This window comes from Natrix helvetica (genome assembly GCF_964273705.1).
Source record: "Natrix helvetica genome assembly, chromosome: 2".
Lineage (NCBI taxonomy): Eukaryota > Metazoa > Chordata > Lepidosauria > Squamata > Natricidae > Natrix > Natrix helvetica.
The window spans coordinates 277,608,073-277,625,560 of record NC_138552.1 but is presented as its reverse complement, the minus strand read 5'-3'; positions in this window follow the sequence as shown (position 1 = coordinate 277,625,560).

The following is a 17,488-nucleotide window of genomic DNA, read 5'->3' as shown; positions in this document are numbered from 1 at the left end:
TAGAATATTTCATTTTTCTAGGAGGGGTGGGGAGTGCTAACTTCTTACGATACTTAAGGGAGTTTTGTGATTAAAGCCACTCAGAGTCGCCTTGAACCACGAGATGGATGGCAAATACATTTGATAAATAAATAAAATCTAGTTCTAGTCCTAGTCCTTAACCACTCCATCAAACTGGTTCTCTCTGTATGATTGATTGCCTGTGTAGTGCCAGTTATGCCTGCTCTTTCACAGGCAATCTAGCAAGAATTATTTGTACTGATGAATCATCTGTAAAGATTTCATGCTTTTAATGTAGTACAACTACTGGGCAATGAGAAAGTGTATATTTTTGGTAACAGTTGATTTAGCCACCAGATGTGTTACTGCAATATATTGAGTCTGCTCTTGAAGAGCACTTGCAAACTGGAAATTAATTCAAAATCCAGCTGCTAGCAGCTGAACCGTGACTGGACTGAAAAGCTGCAGTTTCAGCCTTGGCCACCATAAAGGTGGCATTGCAGCACAACAAATGGATATTATCTTGATAACATCCAGTAGGAAAGAGCACCTTCTACAAGTGAATTCTGTTGTCTTATATACCCTGGTTACAGAGTTTATTCCACAAGGTTTCATGTTTCTAAATCACAGAGTTGGTAGTGCGGGAAAATATTCTGGTCCTTATAGAAAATCTACAGAATAACAGAGTTGGGAGAGACCTTGGAGGTCTTCTAATCCAACTCATCTCAGGAAGCTCAGGAAGGAAACCCAACACCATTTCAGACAAATAGTTGTCCAATCTCTTCTTAAAAACTTCCAGGGTTGGAACATCTAGAGTAAGAATGTTCTCAAGCATTTCCAGTAAAATTCTAGACTGTGCAGAGATGAACAGATTGACTTTGAAAATAAAGAGGAATCGGTGTACTTCAAGACATGGGGAAGATTTTATGAATGGTTAGAGAAAAACATACAGAGAAGAAAATAAGGAAAAGATATGAAACCCAGACGATACCCCATTAAGTAGAAAGGGGATGGAAGGGGGGGAAGAGGAAAGAAAATAACAGTATATAAGTATATATTCAAAAGTAAGATACAAAGGGGGGGAAACAATCAGGATAGCTTTGAGAAGGAAAGGGAACAAGAAATGATATTCAACTATTTTTGGGTCTGCGGAAATACCACCCCAAGAAAATAAAAATTAAGAGCTGGAAGAGACACCTACAACAATAGAAAAAGGAAGGAAGAGAGGAGGAGAGGAGAGGAGAGGAAGAGGAGGGAAGGAAGATGGAGGTAAGAAGAGGAAGATGGAAGGGAGAAGGAGGGAAGGAGAGAGGGTAGGAAGGGGAATAGGAAGAGAAGAGTAGGGGAGAGGTAAGGGAAGAAGGAAAGAAAAGGAGAGAGGAAGGAAGAAAGTAAAGAAGGGAGAGGGAGAAAAGAAAGGGAAAAGAAGGTGATGTCAAAACAAGCGAGGGATGGTAAACAAAGCAACTCAAACTGTGTTATAACCCTGTAAATGGAATGACAAATGTATACGAAAGACGAATGTAAAAAAGAATAACTGTGAATGTATATCTATAATTGTATACAGAGAACAAAAAATAAAAAAAAACCTTTTTTTCAAAAAAGCATTTCCAGTGAGAACATCTGTTTTCTCTGTGTAAGTCCATGGTTGAAGTAATCAAAATATTTTTTTATCCAATGATCAAATTTAGTTAGTTTTGGTGCTCCACTAATTTAAACTCACGAGATCTGGAAAGCAGAGAACATTACTTTACTTTTTCTTATGTTCCATCCAGAAGGTACAAAAGGTGCATTCTGTCACTGTATGGTTCACCTGTTGAAATGTTTATTTCTTCTGGGAAATAAATGATAGAAAACATCAGAAGATACTGCAAAGACAGTACCTGAAGAAACATCAGAGGATGCAAGAGGACAAACAACATTTGCAGGTGAACGACCTACTGTATGTCTCAGAATTTTGAAACAATAATATTTATTTGTATCCTACCTATCCCCCCCAGGGGACATTGAATTATGTACTTTCTCGTTAGGACAAGAAATCTGTGAATAATTGTTGGAGCGTGTGTGCCTCCCTCTGTAATTATGCCTGATATCTTTTGAAAAAAGTAGCAGTGAGAAATGTGTGCTGCTTATGTGTGAAGATCATTTGAGTGTATAATAAGATACTTATTATTTATTTATTATGTCATTCCATTTGATGCTGCCCGACTCTAAAAAGCCCTGGGCAGCTCACAATACACCAAAACAATATAAAAGCCATATAATAAAGATCAAGAACAACAAAATCAAAAGGACAGTGTTGGAATAAATGTCCTTCTGGGTTCCGTTCCAAGTGGGGGAAAAGTCACTGGAAACATGGAGGTTGCTTGGAAAGATGATTTCAATGGTGGACAGGACCAGATGGTTTGAGGTCCTGGGGAAAAAGATGATCACATTCTTCAAAATGTTGGGTGAAGAAGAAAAAGAAAAAGAAGAGGTTTGCTGAGAGTTCCTGAGTTTTTTTATACTCTTCTGTTCGGCCTCCACCTCTCTGTTTCCTGTTCCTGTGTAAGAAATGTATTCTGATTGGTTGTCAGACTCCCATGCGGCCTTGCAGGGGCAACTCTCTAGGCTGTGTTTTGAGTCCACGTGTGGTTGATCATTGCTTCTTCCCAGGTGCCCTGTCTTGAGATGGGTAAAGGGCTAATACTATCATGCCTTAATCCCATCACCCTGGAGCTGAAAGGGGGGAGATATTTGTTATGTAGAATAGACTGGCTCAGGCATTTTAATGGCCCATTGACAAAGGTGGGGGCTATTAAGAGTGAGTCTGTTTCCTGACTAAAACATGTTTCTCCATTTCTTATCCAGGGAAGTATAATATGCTGCCTTTTCAATATTTCCTAGGTCTAGGATATTTCATTCTTCTAGGAGAGGGGTGGGTGCTAACTTCCTACAAGAGGAAGCTGTAAACCCAGCAAACCCCAGAAGATCCCACTAGCAATTGACAAAGGGCAGAAACCATGCTAGCCCAGAGCCTGGTCTTTATGGCTCTTCAGAGCAGGGGTCTCCAACCTTGGCAACCTTAAACCTGGCAGACTTCAACTCCCAGAATTCCCCAGCCAGAAAAGCTGGGAGTTGGAAATCCTCCAGGCTTAAAGTTGCCAAGGTTGGAGACCCCTGCTTCAGAGTGCCAGCAGGGTGGTACCAATGAGAGTTCAGAGGAAACTTTCTTCCAGAAGGCAGGTGCTGCATCAGAGAAAGCCTACTTTCTGGATCCTGATAGAATAGCATTCTTTAATGGAAGGAGCATGGAGCATGCTAACCTTGTCAGATCGAGTCCATTCTGGTAGGAACCACATTATTAAATATTTCTGGAGCTTCAATAACGTGATTGTGTTGTTTTATATGCTTTTTTCTTCTTCTTTTTTTAAAAAGAGAAAGTAACATTGACTAACGTCCTTGGATTTTTTTTTCTCTTTACAACCAGAAATAAGTAAGAAAAGCTTCAGTCTAAGGCACACCATCATGTTCATAATATTATGCTTTAGCAGGTCTAAACAAAATATCTTTGTCTTAAGGGCCTTTATTCTAATTTGGCCCTGCTGCACCTTATTTTTAAACAAGTCATTTCCATATATTTTAATTCTATGCCTGACGTCTTCTCTCTTGGGCTGCCTTTAGCCCCGAGCATGCCTTGGGGAAATGAAATAATATACAAGATAGCTCTCCTTCCAGCCTTCTGATTGGCTGGTGGTTTAGAAGCCAGCTGTGCCCGGTTCTGATTGGTTGCCCTCACCTTCCCTTTCCAAATCCTCACAACTTTTACACTTCGAAACATCTTTGCGGTTGCCTTAAAATGGACGAGGTCCATAAATGGGCTGGAAAAAATATGCGTGTTTCCAAACAGGTGAATCTTGGAAACCATCATTATGGAAGCTGTGCCTCATCCTAGATCTTAGCAAGGGCTGCTACTGCTGCCTGTGGTGTTTAGGAGAGATTAGAAGAAAGCCATGGGATCAGTGTGGAGTACTCAGTCAGTGCATTATCTGCCCTCTCCTGATCCAGGCTTCAGATTATCATCTCACCCAAAGCCAAGCCAGCAGTCCGACATAAAGCTGTAGCATTTGTTAAAGCGGGCAGCCCTTTTCTCTTTGGGGCATCGATCACTCTGGACTCTGGAGATTAATAGGAGAGGAGGTGCGTCGGACAGGCAATGCTGTAGCAGAGTCTCCAAGCAACGGCGGCGAGAGCAGTTAGCTCCTCTGAAAGGGAATGGGGGAATGGCAGATGAAAGAAGCAGCATTCAGAAGAAGCCAGTAAATCACCACCTCTTTTTTTTTTCGCCCTCGGAATCTAGGAGCTACACAATTGCATCCCGTGGCTCGGATCCACCACCTTTTGTCTGGCTCCCTCCTTGAACGCTCACCCAGCCCCATTGTTGCACAGCAGAGCGGATCGTTTGCAAGCCAGCCGAGGAGAGCATCCTGCCTAATTGCCCAGGGGAGGCTTGGAAAAACGCTGAGAATGGGAGGGCACCTCCGGTTTTCCCAACGCGGGATCTGAAGGAGGAGATCTTTGGATGCAAGTGGCCAAAGTTCAGGAGCAAGGAAAGGTAAGCGAAAGGCTCGAACGTTCATTAAAGACCTCTTGTCGGGCTTCCTCTTTGGGGATGGGGGGGGGGGGGTGCGTGTGTGTCTGTATTATTTTTGCTTGTCTGATTTGCGCAGGTCAAAGGGCCTTTGGAGATTCTCCGGCTTCCAAATTCATCTTTCCTATTTAACTCAGTTAGGTGGGCAGAACCAAACTTAAAGGAAAATGAAAGGAGGGATCTGCCATCCAGATGGATCCTTCCTGTCCAGAAGCTGTGTATTTTTAGATGCTGTTTGCTATGAAGCAACCGCGAGAAAGGGACATCACCACCTTAATTTCCTGGTTGTGGGCTTTCCTAGCAGACTGAATGGACCATTGTCAGAAGCAGCATGGCTGTTCTCATACCAGTTTTGCCTTAACCTCATCCCATGTAATTGAAAGGAGGGTATGTTGGCAGTGCAGTATATGTAAACATTTGCTATTTTTTGTGCTTATTCTCATTTGACTTTTTAAAGGGGCAGTGCAAGGGTAGGCTGGAGAAGAAGGAGCCACAGTCTCCAAATAGATGAATGTACAAGCTTCCCAGAATGGTATGCTTGGAGCACCATCAGGAAAGCCACTATCCTGAAGCACCAGATAGATCCCATGCCTAATTTTTGTACCTGCTTAATTACATGTGATTAAGAGTTTGCTAGATTTTACATGCAGTTGAATGCTGATATTTACAATGAATGAAGACAAAGATGCACATTAAAAATCCCGACTAATGGCGATTAAAAATAAAAGTGTGCAATCTAGGAATGGCCTTTTCAGTGGTAGCCACTTGGCTCTGGAATGAACCTCTGGCATCTTCTGGTTGGAAGGAGTAATCTTGCAATGTTTCTCAACCTTGGCAGATTAAAGACGTGTAGCCTTCAAGTCCCAGAATTTCCCAGCGAGCATGCCAAGTTGAAGCCCACATATCGTCAAGTTGGCAAGGTCGAGAAATATTGATCCAGGGTATCAAGTCCTACCACCTACTTTTGCAGGAATCCACATTAAAACATTGACCAAATAGATAGTCACCTGGCTTCAGTAGAATGCCTCTAATAAAAGGGTTCCCACTACCTATCTTGATTGTTGTTTCCATGGTCAAAAGTGCTCTGATATTTTGAATTTTTGTCTAGTATTGTACCATAATCTTCTTGTAACTTAAATCCATTATTTTGTCCTGGAATGATGAAGAACAGGTCTTGACCTTCTAGATTACATCCTTCCAGGTGCTTGAAGATTGCTAGCGTATTCCCATCTGTTTTTAAATTTTTTTTATTTATTAAATTTATATGGCACTCATCTCCCCAATAAAGTGACTGTGGATGGCTTACAGTCCAGAGCTGTAAAGATCTACCCCCCCCCCCCCCCAGTCAAGGCATACCCAGCAGTTCTGGCAATTTCTCTTGAGAGAATATCTTTTCCAGATTGTTCTCATTGCTCTACCCCAAAACCTGTTCTGATTTCTCTGATTTTTTTAAAAGTAGGCTGCCCAGAGCTGGAGCGCTCAAAGGGAGGGGGGGTTTCTGTGCAAAGCAATTATATTTCTGATGTTTGGAAATTATATTTTTGTTGATGCTGCCTCCAATTGTATTTACCTTTTTTTTTTTTTGCGACTGCCTCATATTGCCAGCTCACATTCAGTTTGCAATCAATTCTGGTTTTGACAAATCTCATTATAAGCCAAGCCTTGTGTACCTGTGCATCTGATTTTTGTTCCCTAAATGGGGGAAAAAAAACCCACCTTTCATTTGTCTCTGATACATTTCATTTGCTTTCAGATCATTTCCCTAATGTATCAAACAGAATAAAGGCATTTTTGTTCTATTAAACATTTTAATATGTTGATATCATCTCTTATATTTCTATCCTGCAATGAAACTTTTACTCAGTGCCTGCTGTTTATGCTTCCTCTGTTTCATTTTCAACAACTAATCTTAACCTTTTTTTTTTAACTTACTGTGCTGTAAGCAATCCTGGGAATGGTTTGTTTTAAAGAAGAGAATGAGGGTTTTAAAAGTAAATAAATGGATATAACAGAGTAATCCAGAATGTCCTGCTTTTGTTCTCCATGCCTTTCTGACTATTTCTATCTTTACTTTAGATTTCTTTAAACTGGACATGGGCATGCATCCTTTTAGGGGGGAAAAGTGCTGTTTAAAAAAAAGATGGAGCAGCATCAGTCTATTGTATTGTATTGCATCCTGGTGGCTTAAAGCAATATCTCTAATTCTCTATACTATTGAGAATATATTCTCTATATTATTGCTTTTATATACCATCTATAGATAGAAGGAAGTGGGCTTGGGTACTAGAAGGAAGTGGGCTTGGATACTAGATGTGCAAGCTTAAATAAAAGCATTGTAATGACTAAAGCATAAAAAAGTAGTCACAATAGCTTTAACAAAAAGAGAACTTCAAATCTTAAGGCAGTCATTTCATTAGAACAACTCAAAGACCAACCAAATGGTTGATTGGGCAAAATAGTGAATAGTGTGAAAAGGGTGATTTGTTGGCATTCAAGACATAACACTTTTAAATATAGTTGTGACAAGCTTCCAGACAGGCAAACTGTGCATTATCTCTGTAAAATTTATAGACTGGATTGCTAGTGTCATCCAACCATCTTATAAAAGTCTGCATCTGAGGCCTCAACAAAGAAAGTGGACATATGACTATATGTATTCAAATTTGGATATAATTTGAAGTGCAGAAATGATTTCAAGGGACATCTAAAATTCTCCTACAGGTTTCAGAAATAAAGAACCAAACTGTCCACCCCACCCCTCTTTTAAATATAAAATCAACTTGTTACTCAAAACTGTCTTCATAAACAACCATTTTCCAGTGAAAAGGTTGGAACAAGATGAAGACTTTACTTTACTTTTATTGGATTTATTAACCGCTCCCTCTCCCCTAGGGGACTCGGGGCGGTGTACAGACAGAATAAAAACATTATAAAAAACATTATATACAGCAAATTACAAAACCCCATAAAACAAATTAAACGTAAGTCTGTACAATAATGCCTAGATTAATTAATGATTAAAACCAAATTAAAATACCCCAATTTAAAATAACCAGTCAGGAAGATCAAGGGATTAGATCATGATTGCGATTGGGTCAGGCCAGCTAATCGGAACAGGTGGGTCTTGAGTTCCTTACGGAAGGAGCGGAGGTCAGTAATGATTCTAATGTCAGGGGGGAGGTCGTTCCAGAGGGTCGGGCCCGTCACAGAGAAGGCCCTACTCCTGGGCGTCGCCCGCTGGCATTGTTTGGCAGATGGCACCCGGAGGAGTCCCTGTGAGAGCGAATTGGTCGCAGGGATGTATGGGGTAGGATGCGATCCCGCAAATAAGAAGAGACAAACCAAACAACTTTTATATGAATAAAGATGGAGATAATTGTACATCTGTGCAGGTGTTTTTTTTTTGAACTTGGGACTGGATATGGGGTTTGAGCCCTAGAGGATAAGTTCCAAAAGTAGCTAGGGCCAGGCCCAAAATAGTATACAGAGAGATAATTTAAATCAAATGTCACAATTCGTGAATAAGCTTTTTGGTGCTATTAAAATATGAAATCGCTTTTTCTTCAAAGGAATCATCCAGTAGAATTAACCCATCAAGGACATTCTTCTTGGATGGTTTCTCAATTTTGGGGATGCTGGGGTGTTTGGCTCCTGTATTATGGAATAGTCTCTAGTAGTCAGAGACCAGATTGACATCCATCCTGACAACTCCATGGAAATTGGTTTCAACTGAACTTTTTGGATAACGTTTGGAGGATCATGGATTGGGATAGACTGTGGTTAATATAAACTCATTGTTTTACAGTTTGTTTTATGAATTGTATATTTATGTTAATGTTTATGTTTTTATTGCATTGACTGTGATCAGTGGTGGGATTCAAATAATTTAACAACTGGTTCGCCCAGGGTCAGGTTGGCTGCTGTGGGAGGCGTGGCCCATCCCTGTCCTCCAGCTCTGCTGCACATGCGGGATGAGCCACCCCCAATGACCAACCTGACCCTGGGTGAACCAGTTGTTAAATTACCTCCCCCACCTACGCTATCAAAGTGGATCCTGGGTGCTGCATTGCAATGGAGAAACGAGAAACGGAGCAGCTGGCATGAGGGAAGAAGAACGAGGAGGGAGAAGAAAGAGGGAAAGCAGCCTCCTTCCCTCATGCTGGCCGCTCCATTTCCCATTTCCATTGCAACACAGCGCCCAGGATCCACTTTGATAGCAGGGGTGGTGGTGGTGTAATTTAACAATCGGTTCATCTGAACCAGCGCGAACCGACTGTATCCAACCACTGACTATGGTGATATGAAAACCTAGCAGTCTATATGCCCACTAAAATTCTCATATCTGTAACTTGAAATGATGCATCATTGGGCAAGATTTTTTTTCAACCAAGGTACCTCAAATGAGCTAAGTTACTGAACGCATCCAAAATCTGGGACACAAGACTCCCACAGAGTTGAAATTTTGCAAATGTTATAAAATATCCCCAAACATTTTCTATGGTCAACTTCTGTTGTTTGACTGTGCTATGCAGATCAACATGGGCTATTTCCAGGGCAGACACATCTCTGAATATCTCCCTGAATTTTTGACAACTTTTCCAGTACATTAGATAGTATGCCTTTGTTGACCCACGTTGAGGAATCTGGGAAGGAAATATCTCTGAAACAATAGCCCAAGGGGTCAAGCATTCTCTAGTAAACAGATAAGGTTGATGTCAGCTGTCCCTCATAAATGGAAGTCAGAGGGAAGAATCTCTGGAGGCTAAATTTCTGGATAGCAGAAGTATCTTTGTTGTGGAAATAGACAATGGAATTTAGTTAGGTTTAAATAAGAGATCCAGATTTTCCCAGTCTTTGCAATGCAGCTAACCTTAAGATTATGAGCTTAATGTTCTTACAGGAGAGAGGAGCTTTTAAACAGTAACATGGATTGCTTTCACTTATTTCAGATTGTAAGAAAGCCTATCAGTGGACTGATATATCAACTTTCTCTTTTATCAGACACTCATATTTTTTTTACAAAAACATTCATTTTCTTTATATCATGAAAAGTATTGAGAAAGTTGGGAAGTTTTTATTTTTATTGTAAAAAAAGAAGGCAATCATATTCTCTCACTTGTTCTTCCATATCGTCTGCTCACCATTCTGGAGAAGACAGAGAAGGGCTGAAATAAAACATCATTTTTTTCCCTGTATGTATGCAGGAAGATCCCACGCCAGAGATGATGGAAACTGAGTGAAGGCAAAGCATAGTCTCTGGCTTCTTGTGATCTCAAAATTCATCCCCCGGCCCTCCTGCCACGGACGCCCGAAGGCCGCACGCTCCACAGCTCTTTGGAGATATCTGCACCAAAAGATATGCCTGGAAAGAAGAAGCTCACAAGGCTGGTAGCTGACATTCTTCAAGAACTCCAAAGAGCTTTGGCTTATTTCTTAATTGTCTACACTTTATTGTTAGGAGGCTTCATTTGTGCCGGTCTGATATACCAGATCTTAGCTTTTGAGTAAGGGCTGTACCCAAAATATATTGTGTTTAATGGGGACGACAATGAATTAATGAAGACATTGCATAGCCTTCTTTCCCATTTGTAATGAAAACAAGCACATCTGTAACTTGGGACGCTTCCAGATGGAAGTCCAGATCTTTGATGATCACCTGACACTGCAGCTGGACAGTTGCCATTCCGATGTTTCCCAGCACATTTGTGTGACTGTTATCATCTCTCCTCCAACAAGAGAAACCTGCTTAGGAGTAGTCATGTTTTGCTGCCAGGAGTTCCAATGGACATTCGGCGCTGTTAAGAAGGTGGGGTGGGAGAGAGTTTCACATATCCAGCCTCTTGCACTTAGCCCCACGGTGACGTTTAAAGGATGTGGCGCTTTGCCACCATGGCCAGTAAAAATGTAAGGGATTCACCATGATTTATTTTGTTTAAGAAGAGAAAGCAACAGGGAGTGATGGGAGGCAATAAATTCCTGGGTAGTAGGTAAGGCCTGCCATTCTCTGGGCTCAGCTGGCAGAGACAGAGAGCATCTTTGCTGCCTGTCAATTCTCTGTGAGTGCTACAGGCTGACAATCCATTCAGGCCCATCGTAACCATTTTCAAGTGGAATTGGAGAGGATGGAGGGACGTAAACAAGGACCTCTTGGACATTCCCAGAGAGGCCATGAATGACATGACGAAACAGTAGTAAATTATAAAGCCAATTTACTCAATTGTTGTTCTGTTTCATAACATTAGGATGGTGGTTTTAAGGCCAGGATATGCCCTGGACGTCCAAATTGCTGCCACCCCAGGTAGGCCTTTCTCTCTAATAAACAAACATTTGATTTCTAATGACAAGGAAATCCACCACATAACTGGACTAAAAATCTTGCCTCTGGGAAAAGGTTATAAGAGATAATCTCGTTCCCTTTGCTGTCTCCTTTTCCACTAACAGTCACACGATACTGTTTAGAACAGTGTTTCTCAATCTTGACAGCTTGAAGATGTGTGGATAGCCAGCATGGGGGATTTGGAGAGTTGAAGTCCACACATCTACAAGCTACCAGGGTTGAGAAACACCGATTTAAAATCATTACTTAATTGGCAAGGTTCTTTTGATTGATTGGTTGGATATTATTTGCTGCTTAACTCCAACAGATTCTGGGTAGATCATGAAGTTCTAGTAGTGTACACAATGTTTGCAGTGCTGCACCCATCACTTTCCATGGCTGTTTGTAACAAGTTGACCCACTATTTATTTTTTTAAATTAATGGGCAACCTTTCTGGAAAAATGAAATTGGCCAGGAGTGTCTATGAAGTTGCATGTCAAAAAAAGGTCACAATGATAGCACAACCATGTGATGGATGCCTTGCCTCATTTTAACATACAGCCAACTCGAGTTGAGTACAGTTCAAGTTGAGAACTGGGCAAAAACCTCTTAGTGGGAATGAACTTTTGATAGCTCCTCTACAATTGTTGATGCCAGTGAATTCTGTATGACTTGTGTCATAAATTCTTTGGGCCAGAGCTCTCTCTAACTTATTTCTCTCCTGAGCTCACACAAATACATATCTATATATCTGAAAACACCCAAGAAGTTATTCCCCCTTAGATCAAGGGCTTGTGTCCAAATTAGTGTTATCCACTAATTTGAGCCAGTTGAAAAAAATGGCGTAAATGTTGCTGCCCTTGTGGTCGATCTATAAGGAGTTCAGCAAACTAAACTGTCTTTTGTTACTGCTGCCAGTTAAAGAAGGGATTATGTCCACCCCATTAGGTAAAACTGCTTTATTGAGATTGGCTACAATAACAGATTCTGGCAAATCTGTGCCTTCTCCCCCTTTTTATACTCCCCCAGTGACTTAGGGAGGTGTCTGCCTGAGCCACTTCCAAATGTTATCTCTTTCTGGACTTAAAAAATGTTCCATCCCCTTTTGCCTCGCTAACAGTTTATATATATATATATATATATAGCAAAGGTCCTCTTCCTTACTCTCTACAATTGATAAATGTCCCCTGGTTTCATTTCCCAGTCGGTCAGCTTGATTTGCCTGCTGAAAAACAACTACTAATCCGTCTTCTAATATGGGACTTTAACAGACATTTGGAATAGCAGATTTAGTCATCTGCTAAATTCTGATTTACCAGTGACAGAACTAAGAGGGGGATACAGAGCGAAGTAGAAGGAACTCTCCTTAGGCTCCTGCTCTTTCATCTATATTTAACACTGACCATCAGGTTATTTCAAGAAACTGGTGTAGTCTTCCATGAAACCCATGTTCAAAATTAGTTTGCCTGACAATAGAGGTTGCAGGGCAGAGCAGGAGGGAGTGATTGATAGCAAGCAAGTTCCCCCTTGTTTAGTGCAGTAGAAGGATGGTAGTGGCAGCAATGAGTGATAAAGAGAACCCAGTTCTGATTTTACAGCTGGCAACATCTGGAAGTAGCCTAAGGATAGATAAAATGAAGATATGTACTAGAGTTAGACTTTCAGAATTAGAATTGGCTTGCTGGTAACAACAGTCATCTTTGTGGGACTCAGTGCTATCAGATACAAAATGAACAGGCAAAACAAGGCACCAGCATCACTATGGGGGCACTTGTGTAGCTGAAGACCATTGCACATACAGTCCTAGGAACAGCAGCTCTACTGAACTCAACCCTGGGGTGTTGCACAGACAGAGCCACAGTACTCTTGCACAATGATAGCCATTTGTCTGAAAGGGTATAGGGTTTCCTGCCTAGGCAGGGGGTTGGACTAGAAGACCTCCAAGGTCCCTTCCAACTCTCCTATTGTATTGTATTATATTGTATAAGTCCTCAGAGCAAATCAAAGTTTTTTTAAAAAGTATGGCTGAGCAATCCCATGTTAGCCAAAGCAACATAAAGCTTGTGATGCATTGAATAGTAACAGCGAACAACACACATTTGGCAGGGCCTGGCTTTGTTTTTCCCTCTACAGGTCAGGGTCAGCTCCATCCTCTGACTGGGTCAGCAACCAAATAGGCAGTGAAGCGTGCCAGAGCATTTCCACAGCAGTGAAGGATGACTTTAAGCTGCCTTATTTACGGGCTGTGTGTGAGACTGATTTCTGCACTAGTGGCCAGGAGTATTACCCAGCCATCACTGAAGCGATAGGATTATTGTCATTTCGGTAGAAAGACAGATGGCTGGATGGCTGTACAGCAGTGCATGCAGTATGCTGGCTGGGAAAGTCTGGGAGTGGAAGTCCACGTGTCTTAATGTTGCCAAGATTGAGGAACACTGCTCTGGAAGGGGCTATAAATTGCTAGGGCAGCAATGTCAGGTAGATATGGAGGGGAAAGGTTGCTAAGAAGCCTTTATGCCATGATTAGAGTTCAAAGCCATTCTTATTCAAGCTCATCTCCCAGTAAATACATGGATGGAACCCTTTCAGAATAGAATAACAGAGTTGGGAGGGACCTTGGAGGTCTTCTAGTCCAACCCCCTGCCTAGGCAGGAAACCCTACACCACTTCAGACAAATGGTTATCCAACATCTTCTTTAAAACTTCCAGTGTTGGAGCATTTACAACTTCTGGAGGCAAGTTGTTCCACTGATTAATTGTTCTAACTGTCAGGAAATTTCTCCTCAGTTCTAAGTTGCTTCTCTCCTTGATCAGTTTCCACCCATTGCTTCTTGTTCTACCCTCAGGTGCCTTGGAGAATAGTTTGACTCCCTCTTCTTTGTGGCAACCCCTGAGATATTGGAACACTGCTATCATGTCTCCCCTAGTCCTTCTTTCTCTTAAGCTAAACATACCCAGTTCCTGCAACCGTTCTTCATATGTTTTAGCCTCCAGTCTCCTAATCCTCTTTGTTGCTCTTCTCTGCACTCTTTCTAGAGTCTCCACATCTTTTCTACATCATGGCCACCAAAACTGAATGCAGTCTTCCAAGTGTGGCCTTACCAAGGCATTATAAAGTGGCATTAGCAGTTCATGTGATCTTGATTCTATCCCTCTGTTTATGCAGAACTGTGTTGGCTTTTTTGGCAGCTGCTGCACACTGCTGGCTCATATTTAAGTGATTGTCCACTAGGACTCCAAGATCCCTCTCACAGTTTCTACTATTGAGCGAGATACCACATATACTGTACTTGTGCATTTTGTTTTTCTTGCCTAAATGTAGAACCTTACTTTTTTCACCATTGAATTTCATATTGTTGGATAGCATCCAATGTTTAAGCCTGTCAAGATCCTTCTGTGTCTTAAGCCTATCTTCCAGAGTGTTGGCTTCAAATGCTCATTAAGTGTGATGCTCTTTAACGTTTTGAAATCAGAACAAGTTTGCTAGAAACTGGTACCCTTTGTGACTTTATGTTCTTTTGCGGAATCAGTAAAAATCTACATTCACAGTCTGATTTCCCATGTTGCTTTTTCCTCCCCTCTGAAACAAACTAAGTTGCAGACACTTCCCATACAAGATGTTATATTGAGCTGATCATTATAGATAGAAGCAAAAAAAGCAATGTCAAATTATTTCTCAAACCTGATTGCACTTACGAAATATCTCCAGTTCAAAATACATTCAAGTCACTCAGTTGTATAAAAGAGAGAAATACGGTCTTAAAGATCCCTAATATGCGATTGACATGCTCCAGATACATAACAACCCCTTAATATTTATGTCTGACTGAAATTCCTTTCAGTACGGAATCATAGAGGGGCTGAAACCTGTTTATATACGGCAATTTTCAGCAAATTCTCCAACTGTGTCTGTTATCCACCATATTTTCCAATCACTGTGCACATTGAGCAGCATTAGCAAAAATTGCCGGAAGTCATTTTATGCCGTTATTGAATCGTTTTAGTCATGGTTATAAAAAAAAATACCACATGGATAGTGCCTTATCCATAATGATTATGAAGCTCTTTCTAGGATTTTCCCTGTTTTGTTTGGTATATGGGAACCAGTCTAACTCTTTTGTATTCTATGAATTGGACGCAGTGAGAACCTAGATAAGAGAAGACTAGGAAATGACTACGCCAATTTTTTTTTTTAAAGGAAGAAAAATTTACAAGTCAGTTTTGTTATCAAGAATACAATGTAGGTGGCCATTGGCTCAATGTTAAAGTGACTTTATCCACAACATGCTTATTATTAATGCTCTGCAAAAGCATTATGTTCAAAAAAATAAGTTATGAAAAGGCAAATGGTAAATAGATATTGAATAGCCAAGCTCCACCTCCTGATTTCCCCTAACTTTATCCACATCATGGACAACTGTGGTCACCAAAGGTAAGGGGCTACACTTCCTTCTTAATATCTGTCTGCTGTCTTCTGTTTCCCCTGCCACCACAATAATTTGGACAAACTGGAGAGAAGTTTATTTATCTCAGTTTATAAAAGAGTCTATTTATTTATCTGTCTGCATGGTAACTAGAAAAGGTTTTCTTGAATGAGTTTTAAAGATCTATAATAACTGGTAGATTACTCAATGGCAAAACACCAATTATTTGGATCAAGGTTTGAGGGGGTGGGAAAGCCCTCGTCTTGTACAAAATCACCAGGTAAAGGTTAGAAACGTAAGTTGAGGAGGTCTTGAATATCTCTAAAAATACACTGTGTCCCCTTGAGGGAACTGATGCTGTTTTAAAGACCAGAACTGTCTACCTACGTGCCGTGTTATGTACATTTATAAATAAAGTGCTAATACAAAGTTACTCAAGCCTTTGGTTTTTTCCTCTCACCAAACCTCCCGTATTCTGTAACAAAAATGCAACCTTCCAGCAGAAGAACTAGCTGTCCCGATGGTTCATTTCCTGCCGCTGGGTGGTTTCAGAGCAGATGCTAGTACTATTTTAGTATTACTACTGGGAGACCTAACCTGTGTCTGCATGTACCTTCCCCCAAACAATTTAGTGCATTCTTGAATCACTAGCCTGAAGCAAAGAAAAATACGCTGGCTCTGAATACCAGCTCCTGTAAAACATCAGGAGCAGCTTATTACCTTGGCTGGGCTTCCCGGAGATACCTGTTGACTAATCATGGGAAAGAAAGGTTATTCTCCTTATTCATTTATCCAGGTGTATTTCCATTTCCCTGCACCAGAGTTCGTTATTATTTTAGGAGGGTGGGTACTAACTAATGCATCCAGTTTTGGTCACCACACTATAAAAAAAGATGTTGAGACTCTAGAAATAGTACAGAAAAGAGCAGCCAGGATGATAAGGGGACTGGAGACTAAAATATATGAAGAACAGTTGCAGGAACTGGGCATAGCTAGTCTAGTGAATAGAAGGACCAGAAGAGACATGAGAGCAGTCTTCCAATATTTGAGGGGCTGCCACAGAGAGGAGAAGGACAAGCTATTTTCCAAAGCATCTGAAGGCCAGACAAGAAACAACGGATAGGAGAGATTCAACCTAGAAATGAGATTTTTTTTGACAGTGAGAGCAATCAATCAATGGGACAGAAGTTGCCTTCGGAAGTTGTGAGAGCTTCATCACTGGAGGCTTTCAAGAAGAGATTGGACTGTCATTTGTCAGAAATGGTGTAGAGTCTCCTGCTTGGGCAGGGGGTTGGACTAGATGACCTACAAGGTCCCTTCCAATGAGGTTAATCTGTATCTACTAATATTTTAAGCAAGGACTATGTTCATGGTAAGGCCTGGCTTAATGTCTTTGGAGATTCTCAGTCATGGTTGTCCCAAAGGTGCTTTTTAAAAAAGCATATGGACTTTGTTTTTTCTTGAAGTCGTTTCACTTTTCATCCAAGAAGTTTCTTCAGTTCTGACTGAGTGGTGGAGAATGGAAGGATTTATATTCCTTGCAGTCATCTGGTCGTTAGTACTCTTTCTGAGAGTCATTGAGGCCAATTGGAGGTTTACCTGTGTCCCCAGAGTCACCTGGACGGTGCAAATGGCTGTTCACCAAGAAGGTTCCACAGCCATTTGCACTATGCAGCTGACCCTCAGGGCTCAGGTGCTCCTGAGGGCACAAATAAAACTCCAAATGGTCTCAACAACTCTCAGAAGAGAGCTGTTAGTAATAATGACTAGTTAATTGGAAAGAATATAAATCCTTCCATTCTCCACAGTCTGTCAGAACTGAAGAAGCTTCTTGGATGAGAAGTGACACGTCTTCAAGGAAAAACAAAGTCTCTCTTCCTTTTCAAAAAGCACCTTTGGGACAAGGACTGCCTTCTTCCTCTAAATAGTCCATGATTGGGGAAATGCTGGATCTTGGCTTATTTCTAGGGACAAGAGAGATCTGACATGAGAGGAAGAAGAGAGAACAGAAGTCTTTTGGAAAGTTAAATCCCTGGTCAGACATTATGCTCCTGAACATAAGCAGAGTGCTGAAAGATACTAAGCAATTAAGTAATAGAAGGCCCCATTTAAAAACA